The 21,113-nt window shown below is 49.1% G+C and overlaps 1 pseudogene; it reads right to left on the reverse strand.

The window, feature by feature from the left end:
• The window catches only part of LOC149298460 (neural-cadherin-like), a 42,353-nt pseudogene that overhangs the window by 14,856 nt on the left and 6,384 nt on the right, over positions 1-21,113 (reverse strand).

Genomic DNA, 21,113 nt, shown 5'->3' on the forward strand with positions numbered 1-21,113 from the left:
CACTTCATTAGTTGATGGCAGGCCAGCCCCCTGCCGAAACGACCAATAGAGTTGCACACACGTACTGAGGTGTACTGTACACAAAATGACAAATGCTCCAAGGAACTTGGCCTCCGTTTATCATACACAATCACACATCCATAGATGTTTAATAAAAGAATAGGGATTATTTTACATTTTTAAATTGATTTTGGACCACTTGTAATACATGCCTAACATTTGCTACCTATTCACAATGGCATACTTTGCAACAACCCAACTTTTACTGGACAGGACTGGAAAAAAGCAGGACTGTCCACCAAAATCTTGGGTGTGTTGGCAGGTATGCGGATGGAAAAATGTTGGGCAAGAACTAAAAAATAGCTTAGGGTTAATGTACGGTTATGTTTAAGATTAGTAGCAGTGCACTGGTTTGGTTAAAGATGTATTATGTCTAAATAATAATTTAATTTTAATTGGTTTTAAAAAAAAAATTAGGGGTTTATTTAAATGTATTTTAAAGTTAGATTTATTATTTAGTACTTTATTATATTTATTTAATGTTTATACTAGTGCTACCTACCGAGCTATAACTACCAACGTGTATTTGCATACCTAGATAGCTAAATTAGATGGGACAGGACTGGAAAAAAGCAGGACTGTCCCTGAAAAAGTTGGGTCTGTTGGCAGGTATGTGGATGGAAAAACGTTATAGTATGAAGTGTGAGTTATAGCGTTAATGCTAGTGAGTGCAGAAGTGAAGGCCAGGACAAATAAGAAGAGGAAAGGTCCTTGTGATTTGTGCATTGTACGTGTATGTGTTATGTGTGTTATGTGTGTTGTCACTGTGTGTTATATGTGTTATGTGTTATGTCACTGTGTTATTTGTGTTATTGTGTGTGTTATGTTTGGTTGGTTGGTTGTGTATCAGAAGGAAAATAATGAAATGGAAATGGAAAAGGAAATGGAAAAGGCGAATGAGTGGGCAATTGGCGACCCACTCACCTGTTTCACCCCAGAGCAAAGCATCCAAACACTGTCAGTCCTAGACGTTTGGCAGCGGACTTCCAGAGCTCAGACACAAGGCCCTAGCGTAAGCTGGCCACTCCGGCGGAGGTAGCAGGCGTTGCCACACCGCAAACAGACGCAGCCAGGGGGGAGAAACTGCCCTTACCATTAGGGACATTTTGGGCATGACTCTAGCCAGGAAGCGAACTGGCACAGAAGAGATGCTGGCACCACCACAACCACCACCACCACCACCAGCAGCAGCATTGAAAAATGGGAAAGGCGAATGAGTGGGCAATTGGCGACCCACTCACCTGTTTCACCCCAGGGCAAAGCACCCAAACACTGTCAGTCTTAGACGTTTGGCAGCAGACTTCCAGAGCTCAGACACTAGGCCCTAGCGTAAGCTGGCCACTCCGGCGGAGGTAGCAGGCGTTGCCACACCGCAAACAGATGCAGCCAGGGGGGAGAAACTGCCCTTACCATTAGGGACATTTGAGGCATGATTTCAGCCAGGAAGCGAACTGGCAGAGAAGAGACGCTGGCACCACCACCAGCAGCAGTAGCAACATTAGAAAAGGTAAATGAGTGGGCAATTGACGACCCGCTCACCTGTTTCACCCCAGGGCAAAGCATCCAAAGACTGTCAGTCCTTGGCGTTTAGGAGCAGACTTCCAGAACTCAGACACTAGGCCCTAGCGTAAATTGGCTACACCGGCGGAGGTAGCAGGCATTGCCACACCGCAGCAAGTGCAACCAGGGGGAGAAACTACCCTCTCCATTAGGGACATTTCAGGCATGATTTCAGCCAGGAAGCGAACTGGCAAAAGATACTGGCACAACCACCAGCAGCAGCGTTGGAAACGGAAAAAGGTGAATGAGTGGGCAATTGACGACCCGCTCACCTGTTTCACCCCAGGGCAAAGCATGAAAGTCTGTCAAGTCCATGGCGTTTGGGAGCGGACTTCCAGAACTCAGACACTAGGCCCTAGCGTAAATTGGCTACACCGGCGGAGGTAGCAGACGTTGCCACACCACAAACACGTGCAACCAAGGGGAGAAACTACCTTAAACATGACTGCTTAAACCCATAGCAAGGTGAACAAACAAGAAGAACCAAATAACCCCACCCAAACCCCCTGAAATAAAGACACTAGACACCATTGAGTGGGATAGGGCATTTGGCCACAGCTTTATTAAAACCATTCCCCAGGCCAGCGGAAACCAAACATACACATCTGAAAACAACCTGCCAGCTGCTGAGCGCTAGGCCCAACAGGCAGTTAAATTACCACCGATTGTACCAAGAGTCCCAGCCCTGCGGGTGCCATGAGCCGCCCGCAGGACACGCCTCCCCAAGCCCGCTATGGGCAAATGATCCAGGTTGCCTGAAATTACCTCGCTGGCCAGGGGACCAGACCGCTGCTGTGACAATAAAGAGAACAAACAGGAAAGAAAAAACAAAGCAATATACATAATACAACACAAAATATACATGACCAATATAGAGGGGCGGGCGGGAGGGGAACGTCTGGAAGCTGCTGTTGGTACAAGGAAAAAGAGGTAAGAGTCACCTCTTCACCTTCCTATAAACCCTGATAGCTGCAACATTGTTGCAGCTACCCACCAATGAGAGAAACTAACTAAACCACCATGCATGGGCCAGCAGTCATGATCCCCCTTTCCTATAGGTCCAGGGGGCCCCCTTGACTGCTTAAACCCATAGCAAGGTGAACAAACAAGAAGAACCAAATAACCCCACCCAAACCCCCTGAAATAAAGACACTAGACACCATTGAGTGGGATAGGGCATTTGGCCACAGCTTTATTAAAACCATTCCCCAGGCCAGCGGAAACCAAACATACACATCTGAAAACAACCTGCCAGCTGCTGAGCGCTAGGCCCAACAGGCAGTTAAATTACCACCGATTGTACCAAGAGTCCCAGCCCTGCGGGTGCCATGAGCCGCCCGCAGGACACGCCTCCCCAAGCCCGCTATGGGCAAATGATCCAGGTTGCCTGAAATTACCTCGCTGGCCAGGGGACCAGACCGCCACCGCGACCCGGACCAGAGACCACTATGGGCCGGGAAGCGCCCCCCCCCGCCGACAGCGCCCTTTCAATGCCCGACTGAAGACCCAAATGAAAAATATCAAGGCCAATAGAATTCAGGTGAACACCATCCTTACGCATGAGGTTACGATTATCACCCTCCAGCTCTCTATGACGAACCACCACGCCACCTATACTGGAGACAAATTTCGAGACAGAATGATTAAGCTTCCTACGACACCTCTCCAATGGCTTAAGCCTAGGATCATTAGACCAAACCGGGCGAGGAACGACCTCGGACCAGACTAGAGTAACACCTGAAAACAAAGAACAACATCTGGCCAAGTCATCTTTGATCTGATGAATGAGGGAAATGGTCTTAACCGTACCAATGTCATTCCCGCCGGCGTGAATGACTAAAATAATGAATTTAGGCGCAAACCTGTGCAATAAACGACACTCATGAAACAGACGATCCCATCGAAGACCACGAAAACCACGCCAACGGATGCGGGCCACGTCAAACGAAAAACCCAAATTCCTGCCGTAAACACGCGATTCCGCCCTCAGAGCTGCCCAGTGAATATAAGAAGGCCCGATGATCCAGACCAATCTTGGGGGGCCTAGGAAAGAGAGAGACAACAATTACAGCAACAACTGAGGGCGAACATAAAGCCGAAAACGATTAGAGCGCCACCTACCAATACTACGAATTTTACCCGAAGAAAAACCACACCTATACGCTTCAGTGGCAGCCCCTATACGAAAGGAGTGTGAGGAAAAATTACTAGAATCAACCCCAGCTACAGAGAGACAACGCTTGAATACCGAAGAAAACTGATATCGAGTCAGTGGGATACCATCAAGATGTACAAATAATGGGCCCCCAACCAATGGCCTGACCCTCAAGAAGGCCTCTAGCAAAGCAACTGGACAGGACTCACCACCAATTCTCCTCAAAGATACCAAACAACCACGGCCTTGCTGATCGGTTTTGGATCTCCGAATTTTAACAATTTTAACAACCAAGAGCCCGCCAGAGATGGAAACATCTTCCCTCAAAATGCCGCCGGGGGAACTCTTATTAACCGACACAAGTTCACCAATGCGAAAGGCCCCAAAGAAAGCCAAAGAAAAAACGGATTTGAACAATGCGAGTTCAAAAGCTGAATAACAAAAAGACGAAATATGACACAGTATAGACCTTAATAAGGACAATGAGACTGGTCGCCGGCGATCCGGCCGCTTACCCCTCTTCCAACCTTTTATTATTTTACGAATCACAAAGTCCTTGGTAACATCCTGCCACCCTAAGGCTTGAAACAAAAAGGATAAAGCAGACAAGTCACGTGCAGCAGACGAACCCGAAAGACGCGACATTCTTAAATTCTCGAGATAACACAAAGTGGCCCGCATCCTACCGTCATTATCCCGAAAACCGGAACGATTTTCCGCGAAGAGCCACCAAGACTTCCACACCTTGCAATAAGCCTGGATCGACTGCGACGACAACGATCTACCCAAGAGCTTCAGGAGGCCTGAGAAACGAGGGTCCATAAGTGCGTAGGGCAAGGAAGGCCGGACACCGCTGCCGAAGGAGCCACCTCCCGAAAACGACTGAACTGCAAACGAGACAATGAGTCCGCAATGACATTTGACACTCCGGGAATATGTCTAGCCTTCACCCAGATGTTGAATTGGAGACAGCGAAGAACTAAGTGACGCAACCAAGCCAACACCGGGAGTGAACTGGAGGAACAACGATTGATAACGTGAACGACGCTCATGTTATCAGTTCTGAATACAACACGCCGATCAGCGAGTTCATGACCCCACAGCTCAACAGCAACTACAATAGGAAATAGCTCCAAAAGAGTTAAATTGCGTCGCAAATCGGAAGCAACCCAAGCAGCAGGCCACTCATGTGCACACCACTGACCTTGGAAATATGCTCCGAATCCGATGGAGCCGGAGGCATCAGTGTAAAGCTCAAGCTCTGAGCAAAAGCACTCAGCCTGCTGCCAACAAGTCTGCCCATTGTACTGATCCAAAAAGGTGCGCCACACAGAAAGGTCTTCCTTGACGGCTCTAGTAACCCTAATAAAGTGCCTAGGGTTCCGCACACCCACTAACGATAAGGACAGCCTCCTACAAAAAGCCCGACCCATGGGCATAACACGGGATGCAAAAACCAGGTGACCTAGAAGAGACTGAACCTGTTTCAACTGAACCTTTTGAGCACCTAAAAATCTTTCCAATAGCTGAACCAGAGTGTCAATCTTAGCCTGTGGAAGGCGAAAAACCATCGCTAACGTGTCGATTTCAATGCCTAGAAAGGACATCGTCGTGCAAGGGCCCTCCGTCTTATCTTCCGCCAGAGGAATATGAAATTCCTGAGCAACCGAGCGGAATTCGTCCAACAACCGCTGACAAGCCGAAGTACCAGAAGGACCAACAAACAAAAAATCGTCACGATAATGGAGCACCGAATGAAGACCTGACCGGAGCTTAACCACCCACTCGAGGAACTTCAAAATAGTAGCAGGAGATAGAACACCCCATGGGCAAAAACATGTCAAAATAATAGTAACCCTGAAAAAATATACCCAGCAAGTGAAAACAGGCTGGATGGATAGGAAGGAGTCGAAAAGCGGACTCGATGTCCGCCTTAGCCAGAAAACAACCCGAACCCGCTTCCCGAACTAACTCGAGTGCCCTATCGAAAGACGCATAATGAACCCTACTCTCAGCCTTGTCAATTCCATCATTGACAGAGACACCCGGAGGGTATGACAGGTGATGGATGAGGCGGAATTTGCCTGGCTCCTTCTTGGGCACTAGCCCGAGCGGAGAGACTCTAAGATTGGTGAAAGGAGGGGAAGAAAAGGGGCCAGCCATCCTACCAGCCTCTACCTCGTTTTGAAGCTTTTCCGCAACTATCTGCTCATTCAACCGAACAGATTGTAGGTTTTTGGAAATGGAAGGGGAATCAGACGGAACAAAAGGGATCCAGAAACCTCTAGAGAAACTATCCTCCAACAGTAAAGCATCACGCCGTTTAGTGTACTGGGCGAGCCACGGGCGCATCCTTTGGACGCTCACCCGCGTCTTCACCCTTACCTGAGTCATCCTTTCCTTGCTTACCCCCAGAACCTCTACCTTTTTTAAAACAACGCAATGCTGGGTGCGCTCCCCCACAATGGGAGCATTCATGTCTGAACCTGCAGGAATTATACCATCTACAATGGCTCTCACTGTAGAGCCAGCAGAGTCCCCTCTTGGAGGCCGCCGCCGCCGCCGTTCCTGAGGCAGCAGCGGCGGCACCCCGAAAGGGCAGAGGCCTAGCAGGAGTCATAAGCAACAGCCACAGGTTGCCATCCTGCATGTCAAAACGCAAACCAGGACGCACCGCCATTTTCTGGCGGAACTGCTGATCATACAGGAACCAGCACTGACCACCGTAAACTTTGTAAGCACCCCAAATCAAATCAAGATACGCAAACAACGAAGGACTCCGTTCTGGGAACTTTTCACATAAAATTGCAGAAAATGCCGAAAAACCCTGCAACCAATTACCGAAGCTTCTGGGAAGCTGTTTAACCTTATCCGAATCGTGGCCCTCCGACCTCCGTGGTCTGTCAACCGATTCCCTATCAGGGGGAACTAGTGTCAGAACATCAACAAATTCCCCTCGCCAAATTTTTTCTTTAATGTCAGCAGGAATATGCATGCCCAAAGGTGACAACTCACATGCAGAAGCCGGAACAGAAAACAAAGGAGCACCGTCTCCATGACCTAAAACAGCTGGGTTACTATTAACAGCTGGACGAAGGGTATCAAGCCTGTCCACCACTGCCTTTAGCAGTTTAACCAGATCACTCCCACCACTCTCAGCCGGAACCCCTGGACAACTAGAGGCAACATCCCATGCCCTGTGCTCCCAAAACTCACCACCAGGGGCAGCTGCAGATGTGACAGGCAACTGAAGAGGCTCATGCAGATCATCCTCAGAGGTGTGGAGGTCGAGATCCGGATCCGGGTGTGATGGTCTAGGAGATGCCGTCCGTCCTCTAGCCACTCTCGGGTGAGAGCGCCGCTGGGGGGATAAAACCGGGGCCATCCGTTCACTAGACGGACGCCCATGCCGCGGAATCCCCTGTGACGTCACCGTGATCTGCGGGTGCTCCGTCTGCCTGCCAGCAGACGAGCTCTGGCGTCTGCTCCCTCGTGGCCGTAGATGCGCATGCGCGCTGACGTCAGCCGCTGTGCGCGTCATCAGGAGCGACGTTCGTGGGCTTCTGGAACGCCCCCGTCTTCGCGCCGAACTGCTGGAAGCGCGGCCTGACCTCGTGGTTCTCCGGACGGGCGATGGAGAAGCTGCCTGGCGCGGCCGGCTGACGACCAAAACCGGAGGACTGGTCGGAGACTCGGCATCCTGAATCGCCTCCTCAGGAGCCACAGCCGAAGACGGCACTCCTCCCCCTCGTGCCCGCCGGACCGGGCTTGGGCTAAGACGTACCGGAGGGCGGGAGCGTCTCGTTCTTCGCCCTATCACCGCGGGCACCACTTCTGCTGCAGCCGGCGAGGCATCCTCGCTTTGTGCCTGCAGCATCAGGTCTTGTAGGGACGTTCCACCATTAGCTGCAGCATAAGCTCGCAGCAAGGTGACAATTTGGGTAGCGTCCATAGCAAGTACAGGAGTAGGCTCACTGTCACCTATCTTCTTCTGTTTGAAAAGTTTTTTTTTTCTTTTTTTGCAGGTATTAGAGCCAAACAGCAGAACAGGAACTCCTGGAACGTCTGGAAGCTGCTGTTGGTACAAGGAAAAAGAGGTAAGAGTCACCTCTTCACCTTCCTATAAACCCTGATAGCTGCAACATTGTTGCAGCTACCCACCAATGAGAGAAACTAACTAAACCACCATGCATGGGCTAGCAGTCATGATCCCCCTTTCCTATAGGTCCAGGGGGCCCCCTTTACAGAGAAAAAAAATTAACTTTCCAAGCTAAGAGCTGGATAACCCAACTTGGGCAGATTGAATTTAAGAAAGGCAATCTGCTCCATGAGATGAGGTGCCATGCGTGAGCGCTGTGGACTCAGTATGTTTCCAGTCATAGAAAACACGCGCTCACTTTGAACAGTGGTTGGCGGACATGATAGTAGCTGCTGCGCAACCCATGAGAGTGCAGGCCACACACTCTTCATTTCATCCCAGTAGCTAAGAGGATCAACATTAGACGCAGAAGGAACTTCACAGAGGTAAAGTTTGACCATTTCAGCAGCACTACTCTCCTTTCTGCTGCTAGCTCTGTCAGATGGTCCAACTATACTCCCAAGTGCCTCTTCCCAAAACGCAGCTGCTCCACTCAGCTGTGTTGTGCTGCTTGTGGCACTGCTGCTGATGCTGCTGCTAGGAGTAGCAGACCACATCATCTCTTCCTCCTCTTGCACCTTTCCCTCCTCGGACAGCATTCCCATTTTACGCTGCCAGTCACGCACCTTGTTGACCAATTGCTCCCGGTACCTACTGAGAACATTAAATTTCAAAGCTAGCTTTCCCTTAATTCTTGGATCGCAAAGGCACGCTAGCATCATTTCGGGACTCTCTTCCATTCGTTTGCGAAGGTGTACTTTTAGCAGATCCTTCAGCTTCCTGGCTATGGCTGCTACGTCAGGATGTAGAGTGCCACCTTGAACAGCCTCACGGTTTCCAAGGAACACATCCATCTTGCTGCCTAGATGGGAGAACACTGGGATTACCTGGGCCAGACTGGCAGTGTTTGAGCTTAAATTTTCTGTGGCATCCCTGAATGGTTTAAGGACTGCCACTAGCTGGGCGATCACTGTCCAATCCTCCCTATTCAATGGAGAGGTAATCCCAATATTGTGCTCTGAGGCAAGATTATGGATTGCCCTCTGCTGCTCCAAAATCCTCTCCAGCATGTCTAACGTGGAGTTCCACCGTGTACTGACATCCTGGCGTAGGCAGTGTACGGGAAGACCTGACCTCTCTTGCTCTTCCCTCAAAAGTTGGCTAGCCTTAACACTATGGTGAAAGTGCCCAGCGATCTTTCTGCAGCGGGACAGAACTACTGCTGCCACATTAGTTCCTTCTGACATTGCTGCCTTCACTACAAGATGGATGATGTGGGCTGCACAGCGCACACCAACAATATGACCATCTCGCAGCGCTTTCACCATATTGGCACCTCCGTCAGTTACCACAAAACCAACTTCAACATTGGTGCCCGCCTCTGCTCCCACCCAAAGGCTAAACATTTTCCTCATTGCATGCAGAATATTTTGGGAAGTGTGCTTTTCATCCATCACTTCTGCATGGAGAAGGAAAGATCGGTAGCCTGCTGTGTGACAGGGCCAGGCTAGCTGGCTCATGTGTCATATGAAGTTTAGCCGGGTCACGGAGCACTTTTGTGTCCGGTTCTGTATACCGTGACCCGGTAATATATTATATTGTGTTTATTGTGAAACCGGCCCAGAGACTGATGTGGATTCAGCCCCAGCCTTCAAAGAGACGATCCTATAATCTGGCTGGGGCTCTTAATCAGCCAGCACAGCCCTGTCTGCCCAGACGGCACCCGCACTACAGGGGGGATAACACAGGTGGGGGAACCCATTGTATTCTGTAATCCCCTCACCTGATACATCCCCTGTATACTGATGGGATTTGTGATGGGATGTGGCTGATGGGATTGGGGGTTGGGTTCGGTACACATTTTATTGAGATTGTATATAAGTTCTGTGTGTTTGTAAATAAAAGAGTTCTTCTTCTTGGTTTACTACGAATGGTGGTCTGGATGATCCGTGGATAGCTGAGTGCTATCCTTATGAGGGACTGACTGGTGATTCCTCAGCCCTCAAACAGGGGGACCCAGCCTTGGGTACGGTGACCCTGTAACATTGGTGGCAGCGGTGGGATGAATCCCACGACTTGGGTGAAATCCAAACCACCAACTGGGATTGCAGACGAGAGACACCAAGAGAGCTCCTGGAGGTTTGTAGCAAAGGAAAGGCTACTCTGATTGCGGACTGCAGAGAGATGGACCGGCACCAGGATGCCCCAGAGGAGAGCCTCGGACTGAGTGCTCTACAAAAGAACATTCTATGGCACCTATCCCTGTACCCAGGAGGGGCTACATCGGAGCAAGTGACGGCGGTGATTAAAATGTGTCACCAGCCCACCGGAGAGGGCCATCTCCTTGCTCTATTCCTTACTGATGACTGTGACCTCTACGACTCGACCGTCCTTCTGTGAGACCTGGGAGACCGTTTGTGACGCTCGACTCTCTGACAAGGACTGGGATAAGATATTTGTTTTCACCCATAAGAGCTCGAGAGCCACTAAGACGCAGGAGACTAACTATAAACTGTTGACGCACTGGTACAGAACGCCGCAGCGCCTTCAGCGTATGTTCCCGGGTACGTCCGACAGGTGTTGGAGGTGCGGTGGGGATGTGGGCACGATGTTGCACATATGGTGGTCCTGTCCCTTGCTGCAACCTTACTGGCGGGAGGTTCACCGGGTGATTTCGGAGTTATCAGACTCTCCCCCCCCTTTCCGTCCGCTGCCCATGCTCTTGCATCACACGTCTCACTCGATCTCTCATTACAAACGGTCGGTGGTCCGACATCTCCTCGACGCTGCTAAAAGCCTTATATCCTTACACTGGAAGCGACCTTGCCCTCCCTCTCACCGGGACTGGGTGGCGAGGGTGGAGGAGATCAGGAGGGTGGAGGATCTCTCCGCCTCGACCCCGAAACTTAGGGAGGCCTATATGGCCACGTGGTTTTACTGGTTATCCTCGGTTGTTGGGCGCGATGTATAGTTGCCTAGTTTCGCCCGGTGTCGCCCGGCTATTCGGCGGGCCGATGCTCGTGGCCGCGAGCTGTCCGGACTTCTTGATTTGTGTTCTCCATTGTTCCTGAGCTGGGTATTTGCAACGCTGCTTGCGTGCTGGTGTAAGCCTCTGCCTGTACTTGTGTTATGTACCTTGCTTTGTAGTTTTATGTTCCACTGTCTCGTGCCGTGGTGTCCTGATTCCCCCTTGCCCCCCTTCCTTTTTTCCTTCTGTATCCCTGCCCTACCTCCCTCCTTTCTGTTTTTGAAAATTTCAATAAAAATCTGATTTTGAAAAAAAAAAAAATGTGTCACCAGGAACTGAGCCAGAGTGGGTCTGTATCTCCCAGACTAGGGGAACAGACCCCCAAAATATCATACCAGGATATCCAACCCTTCCGAGACCCAGAGGATGAGACAGACCAGGTTACAGCCGAGGTGTGTGAGCTGGAACACCAGCAGAGGCAGTTGGAGTCTGTGCCTGCAGATTGGAGGGATGATTTCTCCCATCCCCACTTTGAAACTTACTGGGCACAATACTGGACAATGTGGGATATACGAGTTCCACTCCTGGGTGAGAACCCGTTGCCGGAGTGGGAAGACGAATTGAGGGGTCTCATATATGCAGAGCTGGACCTCCAGAGCCGCTACCAGGGATTCTCCCAGCAGTTAGCAGGTGAAGACCACAGCGACCCTCTGATGCTGTATAGCCCCGTCGACCCAGGACTGATATATGATGCCTTCCAATTTGATTCGTCCTTCGGAAGCCCCTGCCAGTATCGCAGGGATACAATCTGGGACAACCGTGCAGAAGTCCTGGTTTATGCTATTCCCCCCAAGCTGGAGGCTGTTATGGATTGCCTGGTCCAAGAGGAATGGCAGCTCGAGAGGGACTATAAAGAATTGCTGCGGAGAGTGGAGCTCCAGGAGTTACAAGGAGACTGGGAGCATGATACTACAACTTGCGGGAGTGGGACCGAGGTCCTCTTCACCTACTCCTCGGCCCCTGCCCTGGCGAGAAGAACCGAGGTCCTCGCCAGCAAAAAGAAGCGGAGGAGGAAGCCAAAAGCTCCGACCCAAGTCCTCACCAACAACCCTGGCTGCTCTACCCCGGCAGAAGAGATGACTGTCCCCACCGCCCGAGTAAGTGGCACAATCCCCCTCACCAAACCCTTATCTATGCCCGTAGAAGCCAGGGCCCCAGATTGTCCCCCTGATTTCCCGAGTGTCCTGGAAGAAGTCCGGGTCACTGCCCCAAAGGTTCCCTGTGAAGTCCCCGGTGACCCGGTAGAGGCACCGTTCCCTAACCTAGTGAGGACTAGGGGCTGCCGAGTTCCCTGGGTCCTCTCAGTAGCCTGGCGCAGGCCCTGGTTCCTATCCCTGTGTTCTCCGAAGTGATCCCTGGTTCCCCAAGTGTCCTCCTAGAAGCCCAGGTCACTGTCCCAGAGTGTTCCTCTGACTCTCTCCGTGCCCAGGCAGAGGCACCTGTCCCAGAGAGGAAGATCGAGGGTCTGCTTAACACTCCCGGTGGTCCAGTATTGGCACCTGTCCTTGCCCCGGAGTATTCCCCTGGGTCCCCTGAGTACCCCGCAGAGCTGCTTAGCTCGCCCAATAACCCTGTAAGGGCACCTGTTCCTGTCCCAGAGTGTCCCCTAGGTCACTCCAGTGTCCCGGTAGAGGCCTCGCTTACTACCTCTACGTGTTTCCCTGGTTCCCAGAGTGCCCCCAGCCCGATCAGCAGGGTTTTCCTTCCATGCAACCACCCTGGCCTGGCAGCTGCCCCAGACTCAGTTCCCAAGACTAGGGAGCAAGAGTCCCCACGTGCCCCTGTTACCCCGGTGAGGGGGATAGCCATGTGCCCCCGGCTGAGCTGGGACCGTCCTCCAATTCACAGAGGACTATTGACTATCCTTTTGGGCGACCAGGGCCCTGGCCCACCTTCAATGGATGCTTCTGACAAAGGGGGCCATGAACTAAGGCCTGCACCTTTGAACTTTGTCCACTCGGACAGCCTGCAGCAGACCCGTGTGGATCTGCCTGGTCTGCCGAACCGTTGGTCAAGGGGGAGATCTGTGACAGGGCCAGGCTAGCTGGCTCATGTGTCATATGAAGTTTAGCCGGGTCACGGAGCATTTTTGTGTCCGGTTCTGTATACCGTGACCCGGTAATATATTATATTGTGTTTATTGTGAAACCGGCCCAGAGACTGATGTGGATTCAGCCCCAGCCTTCAAAGAGACGATCCTATAATCTGGCTGGGGCTCTTAATCAGCCAGCACAGCCCTGTCTGCCCAGACGGCACCCGCACTACAGGGGGGATAACACAGGTGGGGGAACCCATTGTATTCTGTAATCCCCTCACCTGATACATCCCCTGTATACTGATGGGATTTGTGATGGGATGTGGCTGATGGGATTGGGGGTTGGGTTCGGTACACATTTTATTGAGATTGTATATAAGTTCTGTGTGTTTGTAAATAAAAGAGTTCTTCTTCTTGGTTTACTACGAATGGTGGTCTGGATGATCCGTGGATAGCTGAGTGCTATCCTTATGAGGGACTGACTGGTGATTCCTCAGCCCTCAAACAGGGGGACCCAGCCTTGGGTACGGTGACCCTGTAACATGCTGCAGCAGCTTCCTTAGACACACCGGGCTGCCACCAGTGTGCTGTCAAAGAAAGAAAGGCATGCTGGCCGCTAGGTGCACTCCACAAATCTGTAGTGAAATGAACACACTGACCAGCAGCCTTGGAAAGCTCCTCTTTCACTGCTGCAACACAGGACCGATACAATGAGGGGACAATGTTCCTGCTGAAAGTGGAACGTGACGGAAGTGTATATTGCGGAGCCACAGCCGCCATCAATTGTTTGAAAGGCTCCCCTTCGATCATAGAGAAGGATGCCCCTCCAACAGCAACGAACTGACCAATCAGTCGCGTTACTTTATTGGCCTGCTGTTTGGGCATTGACCTTTTGGATTGGAATGCCACAAATTGTTCCAGGGTGGGCTGGACATGCAGTGCTCCAACCTGCCTTGGTCTCTGGCTGCCAGCACTAGCTGCTGCTGCTGCTGCTGCTGCTATTGGCTCAGAAGAAGAAGCTGTTGGGGTTTTTCCACGGCCACCAGCTATGCTGCCTGCACTAAGTTTTACTTCTGCATCTTTCCCCAATAGCACAGCGTTGTGTTGAGTGCTGAGGTGATGCTTCACGCTAGCACTGGTAAAATGGCCAGACACTTTCCCTTTGCTTATTAGCTTCCCACAATGTTTGCACTTTCCATAGCGCCCTTCTTCAACATTTTCAAAGTGCTCCCAAATTGGGGCGCGCATAGCCTTGGAGTGTGCCTTGGGTGCTGCTCCTACTGCTCGGGGTGGATGAACAGAGGCAGAACTAGTGGTGGTGGGACTGGTGGTAACAGTACTGGCCATAGTGGGACTGCTAAATGCTTTAGATTTGCTAGGTTTTGCTGCTGCTGCTGGTGGTGGTGGTGATGGTGATGATCGTAGCGGAGAAGGTGGAGGCTCAGGGGAAAATTGTGCACTAGTCATTTGGACACTGCTCCCTGAGGAATCTGATTCCTGACCACTCATCTCCTCTACTTCCTCTGGCTCATAGTCTAGCTCTTCATTAGCCAGATCGAATGGAATTCCTGCTAGGCTGGAGCTAAGACTGATATCGTCGTGAGACTCGTGACTAGTAGTAGTGCGAGCAGGAAGAATAGACTCTGCACTTGGCCTCTCAGTCTCAGGCTCCTCTGCTACCTCGCTAGGTGGAGTTCCACTATTTGTAGCCCTCTCTAACTGTCTTTACAAAAATTTTGTAAGGACTTGGTGGCTTGCTAGAGGTACTAGGGGACATGGCGTGGCGGTACCAGTGGGAACAGTAGGCGCAGCACTAGTGGTGGTAGAGGCGGTGGGGGTGGTGGTGGTGGTGGTTTTCCCTACAAAGGAATGAGATCGCTTTTGTTTGGGACCCCTCTGAGTCTTGCTGCTAATTTGGCTCTGCTTGGTACCTTGCATGCTGCTTGTGGATGGGGAAGATGCTGCTTGGGGCAAAAGGCACTTCTTTTTAGTCACTGGGCTGGTACTACTTGTGCTACCCTTTAACTTTGAACGTGCTTCTGGTGCTTTAGGCTTTCCGTAAAAAACCATAGAGCTTGTGGGCCTAGCCGCACTACTACTGCCTGCTTTTGGTGCCTTTCCTTTACTTGATGATCCTTCAAGCAATGCTTCCCCAAATAATAAGCGAGAGCTTGGCCTACTTGGCCGACTAGACTGACGCAAAGGCTGCATCTTAGAACTGGTGGTGGTGGTGCTGGTGGTGGTGGTAGATGGAGCTTGTCCCTCCTTAGTCCCAAAAAGAGGATCCATTTCAAATTTTGTGTTGTGTGTGTAGTGTAGTGTTTAAAAAACTATAAAAAAATAAAAAATAAAAAAAAAGGAAAAACGAATGAAAGACAAAAAAATTTGAGGAAGTTCTCTTCAGTGCTACTGCTTAAAAAGTAAAACTATGCACTACTGCACTGTGCTGTTGTGTGCAATCTGGCAAAGTGCTAAAGTTATTTAAATTATTAACTCAAGATTAACTATTTAATAACTAGCAGTATTTTATTTTTAATTTGAATTTACACGGGCCTAAGAGCTTAGCCTACTACTATGCTAGCCTAAAGCTATATTTCCTTACTATAAGTCTACCTCTAGGCAGACGCTCTCAAACCCACTAAGCTAAAGTGAGGTTAAATCAGATTCAGTATGATTTATTAATTAATATTAAGTTATATAATATTAATAGATTAGAAATAATTTACTTATATATTATGTATTATAGATAGAAGAATATAGATTATGAATTAGAATTTAGAATTAGAATTACTTATATTATAGATTATGAATTAGAATTTATATTGTTATATATTATTTATAATATATTATAGATTAAGATTAAAGAAGATTAGAATTATTTTAGTACTACAGCTAGTAGCTTGAAGCTTTGCTTAGTACAGCTCGTCACAGTCAATTTTTCTTGAAAAGAATTAGAAATAAAATAAAATGTCACAGCAAAACAGTTAGCTTCACTGCTTGCTGAACAAAAACACACAGCACTTATGCGGCTGCACTCACTAGCCCAACAAGTTCACTTCACTGATGGACTGAGGTGAGCAAAACACTAAGGGTACTTTTAATAAAATTGAAATAAAATGTAAAATAAATGAGAAAATCTTTGCAAAACAGTTAACGTCACTGCTTGCTGATCAAAAAAAAACACAGCACTTATGCGGCTGCACTCACTAGCCCAACAAGTTCACTTCACTGATGGACTGAGGTGAGCAAAACAAATGAAATAAAATGAAAGATTATTAATTAAGAAAAATTGACTTGGTCTCTTGCTGTTGCTAAAACAAAGCACAAACTATAGAGCTGCAGCACCAGTACTAATAAGATTAGCTGAACTATACGCTAGTAGTAATTAATTAATATTATTACTTTTATTTATAGCTAATTTAATTAACTATTAAGATAAGAAAGAATTATAGAATTATTGATATTACTGATTTTAGATTAGACACTAGTAGATGTCTTGAATGTCTACAGTACACTCTACACTAGTATACTATTACTAACTATAACTGACAAATATATATATAATTTTATAATGAATTCAATTATTAATTATATTAATTAATATTACTGATTTTAAATTAGACACTAGTAGATGAATGTCTACAGTACACTCTACACTAGTATACTATAGTATATCTATATATATGACTGACAAATATATATATATAATATTATAATGAACTATTAAATTATAGACTCTATTAAATTATTATTTATAAATTCTATTTAATTTATTTAAGCAGGACAGGCAGTAGGCACTAGTGCCAGCCCAGGGCAAGGGCACCCCAGTGCCACTGAGACACTGGGTGCACTGTCAACTCAACAGCACTTACACTACAGTTGATGACAAATTAAATAAAAAAAAAATTAAATTAATCAAATTATTATTATTAATTACCGTATTTGCTCGATTATAAGACGAGGTTTTTTCCAGAGCAAATGCTCTGAAAAATACCCCTCGTCTTATAATCGGGGTCGTCTTCTAATCAGACCCCAAAAAAATGGCTGGGGCCATGCTGCTTACCGGTCGCGAGCAGCGTCTCTTCCGTTAGAAGCAGGAGGACAGGAAGCTTGTAGCTTCCTCACAGAACTCTTTCTCCCCCTCCCTCCTCTGGGGGCGGGGCCAGAGAAGTTGCTGGTACAGCCGGTCCCCTGCAGAAGTCTTCGAGTGAGAGATCTGCAGTTCAGGTAAGGGGGTGGGGGAGGGTTTTGGGGTAAGTATGTGTGATTAATGTGTGAAGTATGTGTGATTAATGGAATGAATGAGTATTTAAATGTTTGTGAATGTGTGTTTGTGTGTGATAGCATGGATGTGTAAGGGGGGTGGGGGTTGTAGCATGGCATAGGGAGGCTGTAATCCCACTACTATCATCCCCAGGTTCCAGCATGTACTGGCTGCCTTGGCTTGATAGGAGTGTGATTGCTGTTAGCAGCAATCACACTCCTATCAAGCCAAGGCAGCCAGTACATGCTGGGTTAAAAGGCATATCATGGGGCTGAGTGGCATATAGGGGGTTAAAATGCATTTCTGGACCTCCAGAAATGCATTTTAACCCCCTATATGCCACTCAGCCCCATGATATGCATATATACCTCCAGAAATGCATTTTAACCCCCTATATGCCACTCAGCCCCATGATATGCCTTTTAACCCCCTATATGCCAGAGTGGCATATAGGGGTATAAGGCATATCATGGGGCAGAGTGGCAAATAGGGGGGGTATAAAGCATTTCTGGGGGCAGAGTGGCATAACTGGGGGGGGGGCAGGTTGGCAAATAAAAGGAAATTTAAAAAATATATTTACATGAATTAATATTTACTGGTAAAACTTTTTTTCCTATAGGGTCGTCTTATATTCAGGCTTTTTGTTTTTTTCCTAAATTAATATTTTGATTTTGGGGGGTCGTCTTATAATCGGGGTCGTCTTATAATCGAGCAAATACGGTATATTAAGTAGCACTGAAGTGAGGATGAAGTACACTGTGAGAAATGGCAGGCTAAGGCTTACCAGTCTCACACAGAACAGAACAATCTCTCTGTAACGCTCGGATGCAGCACAGGAGTGTTGCCAAAGCAGTCACAGCGAAAAATGAATGGATCTCTCAGGCAAGCTCTGGTCTTATAAAGGCGCCTTCAGAATTCAAAAAACAGCAGCACAGGCATTGGACGAGACCCTTAGCGTGACGTCACAAGAGTGAGCTGATTGGACAGACGAGATCAGCTCACTCCTGTTTGAAATTTTGGCGGCTGCGCGGCAAAAACGAAGACGATCACGAAGAATCTTCGATTCTTCGTGGTTGGGAGTCTTCGTCTTCTCCTACGTTGTGCCGGCACTGTATTCTCTTCGGCGTGTCTTCGGAACGAACAAAAAAACGGCCTCTTCGTGCTCGTTTTCATGTTCGCCCGAAGACGAATGCGCAAGTCTAGTAATTACTCGTAGAGCCGTAAGCCACTTACGATGTCATTTGTACGATGCAGTCTTTGGTGTATGATACCCCGGGGAGTTATTCTCAAGTACTATTTATTGAGGTGCATTACAGTTTATTACCTCTCCGGATGGGCTACACATTGAGATTGGCTGCCAGCTTTTAGACCACAAATCAGGCTTTGGATAACCCTCATCTTTCCTCTGCGTGCAAATAGATCCGATGATATCTACGGCAATGAAATCTACAATCCCACTCGGCGAGGTCAACGTGGGGTATCCATAAAGACCTCAGAGCTCATGCAAACTCAAGCAGAACTGTCCGTCATCAACCATCCTCTTTGTAAAGCTCATAACTGCTGCAGATCCTGAGAAACCCGACTTGTAGTCCACAGCCGCCATCAACATCTTAGCTTCCAAAGAAGATCTGCAGCAGCTGTAGGGTTTGTCTGGTACATCATTACAAACTCAACAGCCAGCAGGATAAATGCTTTAGAACCCAACATGTATGCGGTGGAACAATAGGAACCCTTAAGAACCCAACCTTGTAGCCCACTGCGCCATCAACCTCTTAGCTTCCAAAGAAGATCTGCAGCAGCTGTAGGGTTTGTCTACATCATTCACATAATCTCACCAGCCAACAGGCTAGATGCTGTAGGACAATAGGAACCATTTGAAACCCAACTTGTACCCTATTACTGCCATCAACATGTTAGCTTCTAAAGAAGATCTGCAGCAGCTGTAGGGGTTGTCTGGTTTGTGTAAACCATCACAATCTCATCGCTATGAGACTAGTGGGAACCCTTAAGAACCCAACTTGTACCCTACTGCTGCCATCGACACCTTAGCTTCCAAATAAGATCTACAGCACCCATAGGGTTTGTCTGCATCATTCACGCAGTCTTACCAGCCAACAGACTAAATGCTTTAGAACAATAGGAACCCTTTAGAACCCTACAGCTGCCATCAACACCTTAGCTTCCTAAGAAGATCCGCAGCAGTAGGGTTTGTCTATTTTTCTTTGTACATCATCACAACCCCAGCGGCTAACAGGTTCCATCACACTGGCTCTTGCTCTGTCCCATTAAGATCACACAGGCTGATGAATGGTTCTCCGGGGCAATTTTGTTGTTTTTGGAGTGGGTTTCTGACTTTGCACATCTGAGGGCATCTCTGAAACCGAAGCAGTATTTCTGTAACTCATTATATGAATCTTAGACAATTGGCAACAGATTGCGGCAGAAATAGGAGTTCATTTATTTATTCTCATTGTGACGGAGAGAACATAAAAATGATCTTAACTATTAGACTATGCAAATAGAACAGGGAAGCCGTAGCCAAAAATATGCTGCTATCCCCAGGGTATCGTTGCTACAAAGTGACTTTTATTACTACGGGGACAATTTAATGTAAACTTTACGCCATTAATACTAATCAGAGAGAAGGCGCAGAGCATACTCCGCAGCAGGGGCAGCGGGTCCGCGTGCAGGCGCGCAGGGGCAGCGGGTCCGCGGGCAGGAGGGTCCAAGGGCAGGCGCGCAGAGGCAATGGGCCAGCAGGCAGGCGCGCAGGGGCAGCGGGTCCATGGGCAGCGGGTTGGCACGCAGGGGCAATGGGCCAGTGGGCAGGCGCGCAGGGGCAGCAGGTTGGCACACCGGGGCAATGGGCCAGTGGGAAGGCACGCCGGGTCCGCGGGCCGGGGCAGCGGGTTGGCACGCAGGCGCGCAGGGGGAGCGGGTCCGCGCGCAGGGGCGCAGCGGGTCCGCGCGCAGGGGCGCAGCGGGTCCGCGCACAGGGGCGCAGCGGGTCCGCGCGCAGGGGCGCAGCGGGTAAATGGGCAGCGGGTAGGCGGGCAGGGGCAGCGGGTCCGCAGCCAGGGGGTCCGCGGGCAGGCGCGCAGGGGCAGCGGGTCCGCGGGCAGGCGCGCAGGGGCAGCGGGTCCGCGGGCAGGCGCGCAGGGGCAGCCCCGGGTATGCGCACGTATGCGAACCAGAAGCACGGCACCGGGTATATCACCGAATGCACGCACGTTCCACGGCAGTAGGATTCCCACAGGGAATACACGCCACCGGGTACGCATCCCTTCTCTTTACGGCAGTGGCGAGAAGGCACCAAGGCCAACGTGTCTATAAGCCTGCGCATGGGCATGTGATCCTCCGCTTATAATAGCCATCAAAAGGACTTAATGCCTTGGGTTACAAGACAAATACAAGTAGGTAAACCTCCCAAACGCTGCCTAAAATGTCTTGGACCAGGACCCTCATTACTCAGTCATGGGCCGGCCCTTTCCATCACTTTATCTGTGACCCCTTGTACGCTCCCAGGTTTTTCCTCCCCGGTCCCTTTCCCTCCAATTAATCAATTTATCAACATTCCAAAGCGGATTTCTTGCATCCAGTATCGGCGCATTATTATACAGATCTGCAGATATAAAGTTACGATATAAAGAGCCAAATCCAGTGAAAGTAACGCGTGGCCGAGCCAACTACCCACAACCATTAATATCACATTTGTTGCACGAAGTCAGAATTATCCGGGCAATTAAACACGGAACGTCCGGAACACGGCAGAGAACCGAGGGGCATCTAGGGGCGTGCAGGAGGCTTTAAATAACACATAGCAAACAAAAATGGCAGACGGCATTATTACTATTATTATTATTACTTATATAC

The sequence above is a fragment of the Sceloporus occidentalis genome, unplaced genomic scaffold (assembly GCF_023333645.1).
Source record: "Sceloporus occidentalis isolate IW3139 unplaced genomic scaffold, rSceOcc1.0.p SCAF_32, whole genome shotgun sequence".
In the NCBI taxonomy this organism is placed as follows: Eukaryota; Metazoa; Chordata; class Lepidosauria; order Squamata; family Phrynosomatidae; genus Sceloporus; species Sceloporus occidentalis.